Genomic DNA, 18,376 nt, shown 5'->3' with positions numbered 1-18,376 from the left:
TCAGAGCTGGGAGGACCTTGGGAACCATCCCATACACCTTTCTTGTGTTTTAGACAAGGAGGAAACAGAGGCATGAAGGGACTGCTCCTTGTCTGAATTCTTCAGGCTGACAGTGAACACCTAGGGGCACCCAGGTGTCCTGACGGGGACGTCCAGGCTCGTCACCCATGTTCCACACAACTTCAGAACCCTCCTCTGCTCTGTCTCTGGCTGAGTTGCCTTTTCTTCCAGCTGGCAAACCCAAATATTTTCTTTACAATGCCAAAAGCATGCAAGAACAGGGGTCCAATAAGCAGCAGCCCTGGGCTTTGAACGAAGGGCCGTGCAGCGCCAAAGTCAGAGATCTTCATGTCTTACCTTGTATTTCTATTAAAGGGAGGTATTCTGGAGCTATTCCAAAGCCCTCAGTAAAAACCTCAGATTGCAAACCAAGGTCCCCAGGGGCTCTGCCCTGCTCGAAGCATCATGGGGATAGGAAGAGGATCTGGGTCCCTGTCCTGGGAGATTTCTTGGTCTCCACATTCCTGGTACAGGGACTGGCACAAAGGTCCTTGCTTCTCCGACCTATGTCCCTAGACCTCGGGGGTGTGCCTGGGGGCCAAGGAGCATGGGTATAAGCAAGTGTCATCTTCCTAGAAGGTCAGATGTACTAAATGATTTTGGCAGAGAGATGTAGTATCAAAACACATGCCTCTATTTAAGTAGGATCCAAAACTGGAATAAACTTCTGAGTTAGCCCTGAAAAAGTTTTTTGAATTTTTGAGTTTTCTTGGGGAGTCTTCTCAAGGTCTTGGAGAATGAGTTTGTTTTTGCTCTGGGTTGAGGTTCCCTGGTGGAAACATTTGAGAACCAGTGTAAGGAGTTAAGTGTGGTATATTTACAATGGATGATGGGAATAACATTTGCCCCCCCAAATGGCAAACTAGGAATTTATGTATTTAAGCCTCTCTGTAGTTATTCTTAGGCATGAACAGTTAACAAGGAAATTTCTAGGTAGTAATATAAAGCTGGAGTTCAAAATCCAGAGCTCACAAATCCTTTAACATTGTTGCCTATGTACAGGCCCCCTTGGAGGTACTGGGGGTTAGTTTCCAGAAAACTACAATACAGTAAATATTACAATACAGCCAGTCCTTTTTGGTTTCCCAGGGCAGATGAAAGTTGTGTTTACTGTATACTATTGTACATTAAGTATGCAATGGCATTTGTCTTTTTCAAAAGTACATACCCTAATTTAAAAATACTTTATTGCTAGAAAATGTCGACTGTCATCTGAGCTTTCGGTGAGTTATAATCTCTTTGCTGGTGGAAGTTCTTGCTTTGATTCAATGGCTAGCCACTGATCAGGGTGGTGGTTGCTAAAGGTTGGGGGGGAGGTCTGTGACAATTTCTTAAAAAGCCAGCAATAAAGTGTGCTGCATTGATTGACTCTTTTTTCCACAAACGATTTCTCAATGGCACGGGATGCTGTTGGATAGCATTTTACCCACAGTAGAGCTTCTTCCAAAACTGGAGTCGGCCCTCTCAAACCCTACTGCTGCTTTCTCAACTGTTTCGGAATCCTTTGTTGTCATTTGAACAAGCGTTTGGTGTCTTCACCAGGAATAGATTCCATCTCCAGAAACAACTTTCTTTGTTCATCCATGAGACGCAACTCTTCAGCTGTTAAGGGTCTTTTGTTATTTTTTTTAAAAGACTTTATGTAGTTTTAAGTAAGCTCTACACTCAGTGTGGGGCTTGAAGTCATGATGTGGAGATTAAGTCACCTGCTATACCAACTGAACCATCCGGGTGCCCTTCATCCATTAAATTTTTACCATGAGATTGCAACAATGCAGTCACATCTTAAGGCTCCCCTTCTAATTCTGGTTCTCTTGCCAATTCCACCTCTGTACTCAGGACACACCCAACATCTATCAATTAAGTTCGCCATCTTCTATGGGCATGGTTTGTGGCACCCTTAGACAATTACAATAGTAACATCATAGATCACTGATCACAGATCATCCTCACGAAAACAATAATAATAAAAAGGTTTGAAATAGTGCAAAGATTACCAAAATGTGACACAAAGACACTAAATGAGCAAATGCTGTTGGAAAAATGGCACCAATAGACTTGCTCAATGCAGGGTTGCCACAAACCTTCAACGGATTAAAAAAAAAATGTGGTATCTGGGGCCCCTGGGTGGCTCAGTTAGGCGTCTGACTCTCGGTTTCAGCTCAGGTCATGATCTCAGGGTTGTGAGACTGAGTTCCGTGTCAGGCTCCACGCTCAGCGGGGAGTATGCTCAAGATTCTCTCCCTCTCCCTCTGCTCCTCCCTGCCATGTGCGCTCTTTCTCTCTCTCTCTCTCACTAAAAATAAAAATAAATAAATCTTTTTTAAAAAAGCACCATGATATCTGCAAAGATAAGAAAGTGAGGTGTGGTACAATGAGGTGTCCTGTACACACGGACATCGTAGGGAGCACATGCGTGTACATACATGTACATTTTCCTGCCTACTCAACTTTACTGTTTTCTTAGTGTTTCCAAGGAGTCCATCCATCTTCCCTAGAGTTAGAATGTTTATTGCTATTTCCTCTTGTCACCTTTGTCCCCACACTGCCTGTCCCTAACCTTCCTTACCAATTCTCTCTGTCCCCTTCTCTGGACTGTGTTGCATGGCCTCCCCATCAGAAATCAAGTTCCTCTGCCCTTACAGCTTACTGGCCAAGAGGAGAGTGACTGTGTGCAGAAGGCATTGAAATTGGCTTGAGTCCTTTGGTTTGGGAAACCAGAGTCTCCCCTGAGTAATGAAGGGACCCATTGACTCGACATCCAGGAAGCTTTTGGGCTCCATCCATGGTTGAGCTCACAGCTAGCCTGTCTTGAGTTCTCTTTGATGCTATGATCAGGAACTGGCCTCTCATGAGGAGGCCTCAGAGCCAAGACATGGACTATCTCACGGGACCCTCACCCCATATCATTGGCACAAGTTTGGGGGTATTTCCATACTGCCTGAAATGTTATCTTCTTAATGTTTCAATCAGTTTTTAATTAATTTTATCTTAATTTTAATTAAGTTTAATTTTAATCAGTTTTAATTAATTTTATCTTAAAAAGAAATTTGTCTCTAACTAAAGGGGATCTTTTTTCATTTGCTATAAGTAGAAAATACAGCCACTGTAAAAATCAATAAAATGAAGACAAAACTATATTATTAAATTCTAGCTAGATCCTGTATACTAGAGAAGACTCTAACTGGAGACCTTTTCTCTTGGTTACAATGCAGACTGGCAAGTGCGGGGGAGGTCTGAAAGACACTAGCACCAAACAGACTTTGTGGTGCAATCACAAGGACTGGAAGAGAATGAGAAAGGGGATAACTTCCTCACTATGTGCTTTGATGTGAATTTGTTCCAAGCCTGAGGGCCCCTAAAATCATTTCATGTTCACCCAAATCATTGGTGCACATTGGTGCACATCCCACCACATCCCACATTGGGGGCTACATAGAAATCACAAAGTACAGTAGTTTCTGAGGTAAGGCTAACCGCATAGGGAAAGAGAGTTCTTAGGTTTGAACACCTGCCCATGGACACCAGTTCCAGTGTGAGAGAGGGTGGGCAAGTCTCCCTGTGCCCCAGTCCCTTTGCACCTGTTGATGTGGAAATGGTAGGAACATTGGATCAAATGAGGTGATTCTCAGGGCAGGGCATTGTGGCCCTTCAGGAGCTACCAATACCAAGGCAGTGGGCACTGGCTGTCCACATGCTGGAGGGACTGGGGACAGGGATGGGGAGGACATTAAATCCCACAACGAAGGATTTTGTTTTGTTCTTGTGCTGACATCCTCAGCTTACCACACCGTACTTTACTCATGGCTCTTGAGTATTAAATGACATCATTCTTTTTAAAAAATATTTTATTTATTTATTTATTTATTTGATAGAGAGAGACACAGTGAGAAAGGGAACACAAGCAGGGGGAGTGGGAGAGAGAGAAGCAGGTCTCCTGCTGAGCAGGGAGCCTGATGTGGGGCTCCAGCCCAGGTCCCTGGGATCATGACCTGAGCTGAAGGCAGCCACTTAAGGACTGAGCCACCCAGGTGCCCCAAATGACATCATTTTTGGTGAGGGTTTTATACTAAATCAAAAGGCCCTAAAAACTTTATTTCTGTTCCACTGAGTCCTTTAATTTCAGATTTCGCTGAGTTAATTGTACAATTTGAAACAGTAAAATGTTTGGGGAAAGCTGTAATACTAGTATCCTGTATATTACTAGAACTTTATGGTTGTCAAGGCCTCCTCATGCACAATTGTAATATTTTTACCTCCATAATGGTGTGTTATTTACCACATAACATTGTGACGTAGGCAGATCACTTGTCTTCAAACGGCTTTTAATCTTTTCTGAAATAAGAGAGATAAATAATCACACTTTACATGAAAATTAACTGGGCTTCAGATTAACAGACAGGGGAATAAGCTTTAAAATTACACAGACTGGATTTGAGTTTTAGCCTTTGCATTTTCTGGCTGTAAGACCTTGAAAATTACTTAGTGTTTGAAAGACTAGTTCCATCTGCAATGTGGGAATAGTTGATCTGCATCACAGCATCACCGCAGCAGATAAATAAAATGATCTAGGTCTGGGCTCTCATTATGTGGTTCCTAAGCCCCTTGAGGGTGAGGAGGATATGTTACAACATTCCAGAAGCCAAAGAATAAGCAAGATCGACTTCTAGAAGAGCCCCGTTTATTCCAAGATTTGGGAAGAAAAGGAAGTTTCCTTTGTTTTAATTATCTTAATACAGTCTTTAATGATCAAGTGGGATTTACTCCTGAAATGTAAGGATGGTTCAACATTTACAAATCAATGAATGTGAAACACCACATAAACAGAAGGTAAAAATCAAAAGATTATTTCGATAGATGCAAAAAAAAAAAAACTCGTCAAAACAAATCATCCTTTCATCATAAAAACACTCAATAAATTGGATATAGAAGAAATATATCTCAACATAATAAAGGCTATATATGAGAAGCCCACAGCCTACCATCATACTCAACAACAAAAGGTTGAAAGCTAATCTTCTAAGATCAGGAACAAGACAAGGATTTCCACTCTCACTATTCCTGTTCAACATAGTACTGGAAGTTCTAGTCAGAACGATTGGGCAAGAAAAAAATGCATCCAAATCAGAAAGGAAAATGTAACATTGTCTCTATAGGAGATATGATCTTATATGTAGAAAACCCAAGACTACACACACACACATATTAGTAGAACTAGAATAAGTAAGTAAGTAAATAAATAAAATATTTAAAAATTTAAAAAACTGAAAAACAATTCTCGTCGTGATTTTGATGTGCAGCCAAGTTGAGATCTCCTGCTTGGCAGCTTATTATCTTGGGTTCCACAAAGTATTATATCCTATTGATAATAATGATCTAATGAGAACAATACTTTACTTGGCATAATCATTCATACGTTATGAAGAATTTCCAGATGTGTTTCGTGAGTCCGTTAATTCTGACAATAGTCCTGTGAGGAAGGCATCCCCATTTCCACTTTGCTGATGAGGAAAGTGAGGCTTAGGAAAATTTAATGACTTGGTGACATATGTGGGCCTCTGTTCCTAGATGTAGAAATGGAAGGAGCATCACTCCTGGACAATGAAAAAGAGCTGGATTAATTTCAAATTCACCATTTTTGAGGAAGCCATTGGTGAGCTGAGGTTGTAGAGCAACCAACTGCCTCAAAATATGAGGAGAAACAGGCATCTGCAGAGAAGGAGGAATCACAAGACTCACTAATGTGGGGCAGAAGAGTTTCGAGTAAGAATGAATTATGAGTAACTACGAATTGATGAGTGCAGCCTCGTGGGACAGTGTGAGGCCTCAGAAAGCCATAGTAACTAGGAACCTACACCTTCTTGTAGGTCTTCTCTTCATAAACATCACTGGTCACGGGGCACCTGGGTGGCTCAGTTGGTTAAGTGACTGCCTTTGGCTCAGGTCATGATCCCGCAGTCCTGGAATCGAGTCCCGCATCAGGTTCCCAGCTCCATGGGGAGTCTGCTTCTCCCTCTGACCTCCCTTCTCATGCTTTCTCTCTGTCTCTCAAATAAATAAATAAAATCTTTTTTTAAAAAATCACTGGGCGCTCAGAAAAAATCCAGAATGAGCTCATACAGAAAGGCATTTTCTGAGAAAATCCAGAAAGTGTCCATGATGGTGCAAACCCGGGGAAGGGAATGGCCACCATGTGGGAAAAGAGACTCTACCAGGACCTTGTTCTCTATTTTTTTCTAAGGAGCAAAAACTTTAGGGAGAGGAGGGATGGGCAACAAAATCTGCTTCCTTTGGGCACTGGTGAAAATTTATTGCAGCTAGGAGTGGAGAATGGGGCGGGGGGAAGTCCCTACTCCTGGGGGAAAAGCAGGAGTATGTGTGGCACCAATAACGAAGCTCAAGGGACAGGCAGGAGAAGGGAGAAGACGATGCCCCTAACACCCACGGACACAGTGCCTACCTAAAACTAAGGCTGAATGGGAACAAGAGAAACACTCCCAACATCCTCCCTACAAGCTAACAAACTGCAGATAACAAGTAACAGCAGAACACTGCTGAGAGGATAAGAGTGTACCAAGAACCCCTCTCTGAGACACACTGCAAGGCCAAAAGCTCCCTTCAACAGACAGTGCTCTGGCAAATCCAGTTACATCCTACGCATAAGATATTGCTGTGTGGGGGGCCCCTGCGTGGCTCAGTGGGTTAAGCCTCTGACTTCGGCTCAGGTCATGATCCCAGGGTCCTGGGATCGAGCCCTGCATTGGGCTGCCTCTCTGCCTACTTGTGATCTCTCTGTCAAATAATTTTTTAAAAAAAGATATTGCTGTGGGAACATGAAGCCCAAGGTGCAGGGAGGGTAACTAATGAACCTCAAATCCAGCCCAACTCCCAAATAGATGAATTCGAATATCCACACTAAGTGTTTATCAGTAGGAAAGGCATGCTCGTACCTGAGCACACAAACTCTTCACTCTAGTCTTTGTTGACATACACAAGATGTGAGATTTCAACAACAACAATAAAAAATTATGAGGCATGCAATTAAAAACATGCTCCAGAGGGGCACCTGGGTGGCTCAGTGGGTTAAGCCTCTGCCTTCAGCTCAGGTCATGATCTCAGGGTCCTGGGATCGAGCCCCACATCGGGCTCTCTGCTCAACAGGAAGCCTGCTTCCCCCACTCTCTCTGCCTGCCTCTCTGCCTACTTGTGATCTCACTCTCTCTCTCTGTCAAATAAATAAATAAGATTTAAAAAAAAAAAACATGCTCCAGAAAAAAAGCAATCATTGGACCCAGACTCAGACTTGAAACAGATGTTGGAAATACCCTGGTAGGTGTTTCCATGATTATAATAACCACGATTGGTATGTTAAAGGTGCAAAAGGAAAAAGTGGGCATCATGCAAGACCTGAAGGGTGATTTCAGTGGCTGGAAATGACTAAGACAGAATCAAGTGTAAATGCTAGAAATATAAAACTTAGTAAAAGAAATGAGTAATGCCTTCCATTGGCACATCAGTCGACTGACCTAGCCAAGAAGAGAATCCAGGAACTTGAAGATAGGTCCATAGGAATTACCAAACTAAAACAAAGAGATGGAAGAGTGGAAAGTTACCAAAACATGATATCCAAGAGCTTTGGGACAATATCAAATGGACTAGCACACAGTTACTGGAATCCAAGGAGAAAAGAGAACAGAGCAGAAGAAATATTGGAAGAAATAATAGCTGAGAATTTTGCAAAGCTAATGACAGAAACCAAGGTCCAAGGAGCTCACAGAATGCCTAGCAGGTGGTATTCATAATATATCCCTCACCACACACATACACATATACCCAGGCATATCACACTCAAATTGCAGAAACAAAAGGGAAAGAACATCATAAAAGCAGCTGAAGGGAAAAAAAGAACATTGCATTCACAAGAACAAGATAAGAAATAGCAGACTTATCATCAGAAACCATGCAAGTCATAAGACCATAGAGTGACATCTTTGAAGAAGATGTGATCCATGTGTACAATGGAATATTACTCAGCCATCAGAAAGGATGAACACCTAATGTTTGCATCAACATGGATGGAACTAGAGGAGATTATGCTAAGTGAAATAAGTCAAGCAGAGAGTCGATTATCATGTGGTTTCACTTATTTGTGGAATATAAGGAATAGCATGGAGGACATTAGGTGAAGGAAGGGAAAAACGAAGGGGGAGAATAAGAGGGAAAGATGAACCATGAGAGACTATGAACTCCAGGAATCAAACTGAGGGTTTTAGAGAAGAGGGTGTTGGGCGAATAGGTGAGCCCAGTGATGGGTATTAAGGAGGGCATGTATTTGCATGGAGCATTGGGTGTTAAACACAAACAATGAATCTTGGAACACTCCTTCAAAAACTAATGATGTACTATATGATGATTAACATAACAATAAAATTTTAAATAAATAAAAATAGTGAAATAAAATGCTGAAATTTTTTTAAAGTACACTTTTGATACAGAGTTCTAGATTCATCAAAAATATCTTTCAGGGGCACCTGGGTGGCTCAGTGGGTTAAGCCTCTGCCTTCGGCTCAGGTCATGAACTCAGGGTCCTGGGATCGAGGCCCGAATCAGGCTCTCTACTCAGCGGGGGGCCTGCTTCCCCCTCTCCCCTGCCTGCTGCTCTGCCTTCTTCTGATGTCTCTCTCTCTCTGTCAAATAAATAAGATCTTTAAAAAAAAGAAAAGAAAAAATATCTTTCAAAAGTGAGGGAGAAACAAATACTTTCTCAAACAAAAACTGAGAGAATTCATTGCCAGCAAACCCAGCCTTCAAGAAATGTTGAAGAACTTTCTTTAACATTTTTAAATAATAGGGGAGAAAGAACAACTCCTCCATATGGAAGAATTCCAGTTAATAAACATAGAAGGAATCAGGAAAATAGAGAATTAACCTTTAGAACCCAAGAGTAAGGCTCGCCACAAGCAAGATCCAATGTTGATGCTAAAGCTAATGATGTAAATGTTGAAGCAGAATCAGGATATTTATAGTCTGAAAGGATCTCCACCAAAATATTTAGTAATTACAAAGAGAAAAATGGTAGCTTTCCAGTGGAGAGTTCTGGAAGATACCAGATTAATCAAGGGAGCAAAATTAACAGCTCCAACAGTACATACCAATGTCAGGTACCACTGAAAGGACAGACTGAGAAGGCACAGCATTCTGGAGCATCCTGCACACTAACACCAGTCTACTGAAGAGAAAACATCAGACAGACGCAAACCGAGGGACATCTACAAAAACAAGAAACAAGAAATCTTCAAACGTCTCAAGCTCACAAAACAGAAGACAAGATGGAAGAATTTGGTTTTTTTTTTTAAAAAGATTTTATTTATTTATTTGAGAGGCAGAGAGAGAGAACAAAGCAGGGGAAGGGTTAGAGGGAGAGGTGGAAGCAGACTCCCCGCTGAGCAGAGAGCCTGATGCCCACTCGATCCCAAGACCCTGAGATCATGACCCGTGCTTAAGTCAGACACTTAACCGACTGAGTTACCCCAGTGCCCCTGATGAATTGTTACAGATTACGGGGAGCGTAAGGATTCATGACGACTAAACACAGTAAAGGATCCTGGACTAGATCCCGGAGCCTAACAAGGACATTCACTGAGAAACTGGGGTGAAACCCAGTGAATTTTGTAGTCTAGTTAGTATTCTACCAAGGTTAAATTCTTGGTTTTGACAACTGTCCTGTGATTAAGAGGTTAACGTTAGGAGAAGTTGGATAAAAGGTATATATGGAAACGCTCGTACTCTTTTTATAACTTGACTGTGTGTCTAAAATTATCGCAAAGCAAAAAGTTAAGAAGAAAAAGCCAAGAGTTTTCTCAAGATTGCACACGGCCCAGCACACCTCAACGTGTGCTGCGACTCCAGCATACGTCTGCGTCTCCAATTTGGGTCTCATGTCGGAAGCAGGCATTAGCCACTGAGCTAAAGTAGTCCACGGCCCCCAGAGCCCCTGGGAATTTGTTGAACATGCAGATTCTCAGGCCCCAGCCCAGCTTCAGGAATCTGAATCTCCGAGGGTAGGGCCAGGGAATGTGTATTTTAACAAGTCCTCCAGGGCAATTTTTTTTTTTTTCTAGTAGAGAACGCTCTCCTGAGCATGAACTATCGAGGGCAGGTAGGAGACCCTCCCCTTGGGTCCAGTCTGCATCGCCATTAGGCTACGGCACCATTGCTGAATCCTAATGGCTCCCAGAAATGAATCACTTTTCTGCATCTCCGAACCAATTCTAATTATTTTAAATTGCCCAGATACAAAATAACCTCCCTGACAACTACGCTTCCAGTAAGCTATTAGATGAAGGTAATGACTTAGCATTCTGGATTTATACAGCAGGTGCCCCCTTTTTCTTTGTTTAAGAGATTTTTTTTTTTAAACAATCACCTCCTAGCCATCCTTGGGTAAATTTCTGTGTATTCCTAGGGCATTTGATGATTAAATTTTGTTGACTCTTCCCAGAAGCTGCCCTTGTACTTTAGTCATTACAGATTGACCTGCTCTGTCCATGGAAGCTGAGGGTCAGGCATGTACCGCCTTCCTCAAAATCATCAGAATCACCTAAGGAGATTTTTAATGCACATTTTCAGCCCTTTCCCCGACCTTCTCTACCAAAATCTCTATGGATCACGGTATCTGCATTTTTAATATGGATTCCCACCACCTTCCCATAAAAGTCAGTTGTTCTGCCTGGTCACATTTGGAAAGCGCTGCTTTGTGGGATGAGGTGGGGGTCAAAGAAACAGGATAATCTTAAAGAAGATGTGGGACCTGCCTCAGATCTGCTGAGAAGGACTTATGGACACCTGAGAGAATTACAGCATAACTCTGTGCCCCAGGCTGGTTAGGCTGATGGTCACTGAGATAATCAAACCCCACATGGTGCACTGGTCCCCATGATCTATTCCCGACTTTCTCCGACCTGTGCATGAACCTGGGCCCCAACCCACCCATTTGTCCAAGCATTCACCTCTGCTTTCTCAAGGCTCTTGTAAGTCGGCTCAATATTCAATAAATATCAAAGCCTGCCCTAGGTGAGCTGTTTGAAGGTACAGAACAAATCTCAGTGCAGTCCCTGACTTCAGGGACACAGTGAACACTGCAGGAACATATTATGTAACTGAGGGCTGAAAGAAACTATTAAAAAATCTCCAGGGTGATGTCAGGAAGAGGGAGGAGTCCATGTGGCCTGGGAAAGTCAGGGAGGTCTTCATGGAAGAGTTTGGCTGGGAGCCAGGACTGGGAGGATGGATACAAAAAGTAAAAAGCTCTCTGCTGAGGGCATAAGTAGGTGAGAAAGGAAGAAGGAAGATCAAGGATTCCAAGATGGTGACTGCGTCTTCCATTAAGCACTGAGTGAGCACCTCCCAGGCACAAGGGAAGTCAGGAGTGAGAAGCAAGTCCAGAACTGGGGAGAACTGCTTGCTCCTAGTTTTCTGGAATTCTGTTTCCTGGTCCTCTAAGGAGTATCTGCACTGACTCTTCTCCTCCCTTTACAGGAATCTCTGGTTCTTTGCTTACTGGTCACCATGGGTGCTCTGGGATAGTCACTAACTGCAAGGACTCTTTAAACTTCCCCTGAGCTGCTTAAGGTCTACCTAGTGCAAATGGAGTACATCAGCCAGCATCGATGCCTCAGACTCCTGGAGGAGAAAGAGTGGGACAGAGGAGTGCCAAGCTGAGAGGCACCACCTGGGGAAGATGGACAGACAGCAGCCTGTTGTGTTAGCCAGGGATTTGCAGGGGAACTGAACCAATAGTATGTATAGATATGGAGACAGAGATTTATTTTGAGGACTTGGCTCCTGCAATTGTGGGGGCTGGCAACTCCAGATCTGCAGTTTTAGACCAGCAGGATGGAAACCCAGAGAGGAGGTGATATTGTAGCTCTTATCCAAAGACAGTCTAGAGGCAGCATTGCCTCTTCCTCCAGTGACCTCATTATTTGTTGTGTCTTCAACTGATTGGATGAGGCCCACCCACGCTCTGGAGAGCAATCTGCTTTACTCAAATCCACCCACTTAAATGTTAATCTCATCTTTAAAATACTTTCCTAGTTACCAAATACCTGGGTACCTTGGTCTAGGCACACTGACTCATAAAATTATGCATCACACCCATGAAACCCCTCAGAGCCTGAAGAAAAAAAAAATCAGAAACCATCCTAAACCCTGAAATCCCTCTCTAGTCAGGCTTCAGGGGAAATGTACCAAATGGCAAACTCTCACCCGAGAGGACCAGATGTCAGCTTTGAGGGAGGGATGAGCCCTCCACTAAGTTCCTAAGGAACTTAGACTTTGACCATGCCCTCAGCTGTAGGGGCAACAGCTGCTTTATTCTGTTGTTGCCTTTTCAACCCTCAAGAGTCCTCTTTCTCTGTACTGAGTAGCTAACCACCTCTCATCAGGTTAACAGTTGTTTCTGTTCAATTTTCTATATTCAAACTGCCAGTGTGGCTTCTGTCTCCAAATGGACTCAGATAAATCAGAGGAGAGCCCTAAGGAGATGGCGTCCGATCCTTCTCTTCCCTGAGATAGCCCAGAGACTGAGGGAAGAGAAGGATGGGAGAAAATTCCATCTACATTCCCCTACTCCCGTCTTTCGCCTTGTACCAGGCATCCCCTAGTACATCCCCTAGGTTAGAATGACTTGAAACTTAAAAAAAAAAAAAAAACACACATGATACTCCATTCCTGTCTCGGGGATTCTGGCTCCATTGGTCTGGGCTGGTACGGTCATGAGGTCTTTTTAACAGCTTCCATAATTGTTACAAGAGTGGTTTTCCTGAAGTTCTAAGTTTATGCTCTTAATTTACTTTATATTCTGTGTTTTTATATATTTTTACATTTTCCCTGAGCTATATGTTGCAAGATTTGTTTGGAGAATTTTAGCCTGGCTGAGGAGGGAGGTGGTGGTGTCCTAACAGCCTAGAAAGAACGGTGTGAGTACAAGATTCAGATCAGACTTCAGACCCTTGTCCATGCAGCGGCCCCTCACACACAAACTCTTCTTGGTGGGGTCCATCTGTTGAAATATAATATTCAAAATGTGAAAATCATACATCCCATACAAATATATTATGAGCAAAAATAAAAGATTTCTTTAACTCGGTGAGGGAGCAAGAGGAGACAGACAATGGAGCCTAACAAACCAGACTGAAGGGACCAGATACACAGAGTATGTATTCTACACACTCACACACACACACACACTCACACTCACACACCAGGGAAGGAAGGATGCCAGAGTAAGATTGCCAAATTAGATACAAAATTGGTGAATGTGAACAGACCATTTTTATAAATCCAGTAAAGGGATTTTTCTTAAGAGACAACAAAACAAAACCAAAAAACCCTAGAAATAATTAGACTATGAAGCTAACAGTAATTCATTTTGAGTTACAATATGATTCATTCTTTTTTTTTTTAAAGATTTTATTTATTTAACAGAGAGAGACATGGCAAGAGAGGGAACACAAGCAGGGGGAGTAGGAGAGGGAGAAGGTAGGCTTCCTGACAAGCAGGCAGCCCGATGTGGGGCTGGACCCCAGGACCCTGGGATCATGACCCGAGCCGAAGGCAGACACTTAACAACTGAGCCACCCAGGTGCCCCAATATGGTTCACTCTTAATTGCTTCTTCATAGTTACCTATTGCTTTAAAATATTCAAAAATTAAAATAAAAGCATGAAATAAAACAGGTTCAGTACCAAGTAGTGGAAAAATCGACAGATTTGGATTTGAATATTGGCAAGTGTGTTAATTTCTCTTTCAGTGTCCCTGCTAGTGAAACAGAATAATTACCCTAATCCTACAGCTGAGTTGCCCAATTAAATGACTATAAAATGACCAGAAGTTCCTGGCTCAGAATAAGCCCTCCATAAAAGGATGAAAGTTCTCTGTTCTGGAAGGCTCCACACTGTGTTTATGGACATTTGCCTCCCTTGCTTTGGGGTCATCCTGGCAACTCTCCTTCTCAGCTATCACTGTGCCTGCTGGACCAGCCACTCTCCACTGTGCCTTCCCTAACTAGTGCTCCTAAAATAGACACCTATCCAAGTATCCAGTGTACCCAATATATTTTAAATTATTTATTAAATATGAGTTCATGTGACTGAGTGAGGGTCTAAGCAAGAATGACTAGCTTTACTGCTGGGGTTTAATGGCGGCTAATCCAAGCATTTTAGGGCTAAATCTCTGCCCTGCTCTGTTCTTGCAATCACTCATTCATTTAGAAGATATTTTTGAGCATCTTCCCCCTGCCAGCTGCTGCCCTGGGCATTAGAGGTAGAAAGGCAAATAAGGCACAGTCGACTCTTTAAGGCTTGAGACTTTATTCTACAGTATGGAACTTGTCAAAAGATTGGCTCAGATGCTTAGGTTAATGTTAATGTGAATTTTTCTGGCTCCTTAAGATCTAGATAAGATCAGTTCAAAGCCCTCCTCTCCCTACCCCCAAGATTGCTCTGAATTCTATAGGTGCTAATATTTGAATGGTCACCTCTGGCTCTGAGACTCTAAGTAATCAAATCAGTGTTTTCTTTCTTAATGGATCTATAAATACCTTCCTGTGTGAACACAAGTGTGGTTGCTGTTGTATGTGCCTCTCACAAGCACATACATAGTAATTTTCTTGTTTCTCTCTCCCTCCTCTCTTCTGAAATGGTTAATTTTTATGTGTCAGCTTGATGGGGCCACCCAAAACCCAGATATCTGATTAAGCATTTTTTCTTGGTGTGTCTGTGATAGTGTTTCTGGAAGAGATTAGTACTTGAATCCACAGGCTGAGTAAAGCAGACTGGTCTCCCCAGTGTGGGTGGGTATCATCCTATCCCTTGAAGGTCCCAATAGAACAAAAAGGTGGAGGAAGTTTGGACTCCCTCTCTGCCTGGCTACCTGATCTGGGACATCAGTCTCCTGCTCTCAGTTCTTGGCTCCCCCGCCTTCAAACTAAACTGTTTTCCTGGGTCTCCCTCGTGCAGAGGATAGATTGTGGGACTTCTCAGACTCCATGATCCCATGTGACAATTTTTCATGATTAATCTCTTTAGGGGCACTTGGGTGTCTCAGTCAGCTAAGCGTCTGCCTTTGGCTCAGGTCATGATCCCAGGGTTCTGGCGTTGAACCCCGCATCCGGCTCCCTGCTCAGTAGGGAGTCTGCCTCTCCCTCTCCCTCTGCCCCTCCCTCCTCTCATGTGCTCCCTCTCTCAAATAAAGAAATAAAATCTTTAAATTTATTTATATGTTTTATATATTATCTATTTATCTATGTATATTCTATTTATCTACCATTCATCTATCTCCTATTGGTTCCATTTCTCTGGACACCCTAACAAATATTCCTTCTCACTTCACATTCTCATCCTCTCCTGGGTTATTCTGGGGAACTACCAATTCTTTTAACCTTTGGTGAATTGTAATAGTTACTTTCCTTCACTGTCCTTCCCTTTCAAATTCTATGCCTTCAATGAGAAAAGGGCGTATTGCTGAATCTAATAAACATCTTTAATTGGCCTCGCAAAGGAGAAGAGTTCTTCAAAATTATCGCTCATAAGGGTGTTATTATATATTAAAAGTCAAAGACCTTTCTCGAATATGGAGTTATTGGGGGCAGAAACATCCAGTTACAACTATTTGTTGATTCAAAACATTTCCTATGTAACTTTTGTCTCCGATTAATGAGGAGAATTGGGGGATGGAATCACCCACATGATTTGCAGCCCCTTGTGTGAAGTGACAGACAGCTTCTTCTAAAGGTTTCAAGTACCCATTCTCTGTGCTAAAGTTGTGGAGACGATTGTTCTTCATTTCTACAGAAATCGCCTCTCACCCAGAGGCTCCCAAAGAAAAATTTAAGAAACATTCCCCCAATTGATTCCATTTTCAAAACCTTATATAAAAGGATTCTTAGTTAGAACCTTCCGTTATTCCATGAACAGAAGATGTAATGGATGCGCTGGGGGTGGGAAGTGGATGTCACTCACCAGAGAATCATAGATCAGTCACTTAATCCACATCTTAGCCTAAGTCATAGTGACAGGCTCACTTCAGGGCAGTTCCCACCATCACTCTTCGTCTAGTCAGTTGGGAGCATTTCTGCCACTCAGCATCTTCTGGCCACCACTGTGAGGTCAACGAAAAGATCGATTGGCAGATATTACAACCTTTCCACCTCTAGACTCCATTTCCAAGATATTTGTAGGGGGGAGGGGCAGAGGGAAAGGGAGAGAGAGACAGAATCTTAAGCAGTCTCCATGTCCAGGTTGGAGTCTGACATGGGCTTCAACCTCACAACCCTGAGATCATGACCTGAGCTGAAATCAAGAGTCAGATGCTTAATCGACTGAGCCACCCAGGTTCCCCGGACCCATTTTCTTTCTCAACTTAGCCCCTATGAACCCTCATTTCTTTCACATTCTTAATTTCCTGGTCCTTTAATCTCTTCACTTCAAAAGCCCTTTTCTGGTGCCTTTGGTGACTGTTCGTGAGCCAGTTTGATCATTGACAATGGTTAGGCTCCTGTGCAAAAAAGACAGTGACTCCTGAAACTCTGAGACGAAAGAGAGTTAGCTCCCTCCACCAACCTCACCACCAGGAACTAATGAAAGCAACTCTTAGACCAAATGTATAGACATTTACTAAATAAGCACTTACTAGCACGCAGGTCCCAAACCAGTTCATGCAGCCCACTCCATGAGTGTGAGGAAGTCTCAGCTCCCGTCCTTCACATCCTCTGATCACACTCCACACAAAACATTCATCAAGGGAAACAGACCAACAGTCTGCAGCAGGTGGTCTGCACCTCTGTATCAGACATGAGATCGTTCAGGGGCGTGGCAAAGATGGGGCTCCATCATTCTCCCTGCCTCTCCTGCACATTTGGTGATGCCTGTGATGACAGCTAACACTTACTGAGTCCTTGCTATGTGTCAGACACTGTAATACGTGCATTGTGTACATTATTTTAGGCAGTCCCCCTAATAACCATGTGATGTAGGAACAGTTACGTTTCCTATTTTACAACTAAGGAACTCAGCTGGGGTGACTCAGAGGGATGGCTTATCCAAGGTTACAGAAATTAAAGATCCCCTTGGGGCACCTAGGTGGCTCAGTCAGTTAAGCGTCCAACTCTTGATGATTTCTGCTTAGGTCATGATCTCAGGATCATGGGATCAAGTCCTGCATCGGGCTCTGCACTATGTAGGGAGTCTGCTTCTCCATCTTGCAAGATGGAGTCTTGCTTTGTCCCTCCCCTGACTCCATCTCTCTCTCTCTCTCTCTCTCTAAAGTGAATAAACAGATCTTAAAAAAAAAAAAAAAAGGAAAGAAATTGGGATTGAGTCCTGCATCAGGCTCCCCGCTCAGTGCAGCGCCTGCTTCCCCTCTCCCTCTGCCTGCTGCTGTCTCTGCTTGTGCTCTCTCTGTCTCTCTCAAATAAATTAATAAAATATTAAGAAAGAAAAGGAAGGAAGGAAGGAAGGAAGGAAGGACAGAAAGAAGAAAGAAAGAAAGGAAGGGAGGGAGGAAGGGGCGGGCCCCTGGGTGGCTCAGTGGGTTAAGCCTCTGCCTTCCGCTCAGGTCATGATTCCAGGGTCCTGGGATTGAGACTCGCATTGGGTTCTCTGCTCAGCAGGGAGCCTGCTTCCCTCTCTCTCTCTCTCCGCCTGCCTCTCTGCCTACTTGTGATCTCTGTCTGTCAAATAAATAAATAAAAACTCTTTAAAGAAAGAAAGGTGCCCAAAATGAGAGGAATAAAGCTGTACATCTGGCTGACACCAAAGCTTTAAACACCTTCCATGCACCACAGTTAACTGCTGCTGCACCACAAGCAAGTCTGCTCCCAGTCAAACAAAGTAAAAAAGAAGCAAGAAACAAAAGAAATTCCTTTGATATGCCACCTTGCCTCTCCCCTTCCCTTCAGAGCCACACTTCTCAAGCAAGGTTTGGGGTTGCCATTCCTCTTTTCTACCATCTCCCCTCATCGTGCACACTCAGGCTTTGCCTCAAACACACCACTGTGGCCACCAGCACCATGAGACAGGCTCACTGACAGCCTCCATGTTGCCAGATCCTGTGGATGTTTCGACATAGACCTTACTCGGGTTCCTGGAAATATTCAGTTCTGTAGCCCACCACATCCCAGAAAGTGCGTCTGCCATTTTGTCCCTACTTCTCTGGGCACGGCGCCCCCTCGAGGCTCATCTTGCTCATCCATCACATCCACATTCTCCAGGGTTTGCTCACAGGCACCCACCTGGCTTTCACTATGCTCAGTGGC

Source organism: Meles meles, chromosome 6 (assembly GCF_922984935.1).
Source record: "Meles meles chromosome 6, mMelMel3.1 paternal haplotype, whole genome shotgun sequence".
Taxonomy (NCBI): Eukaryota; Metazoa; Chordata; class Mammalia; order Carnivora; family Mustelidae; genus Meles; species Meles meles.
Note: the sequence above shows the minus strand (reverse complement) of the source record.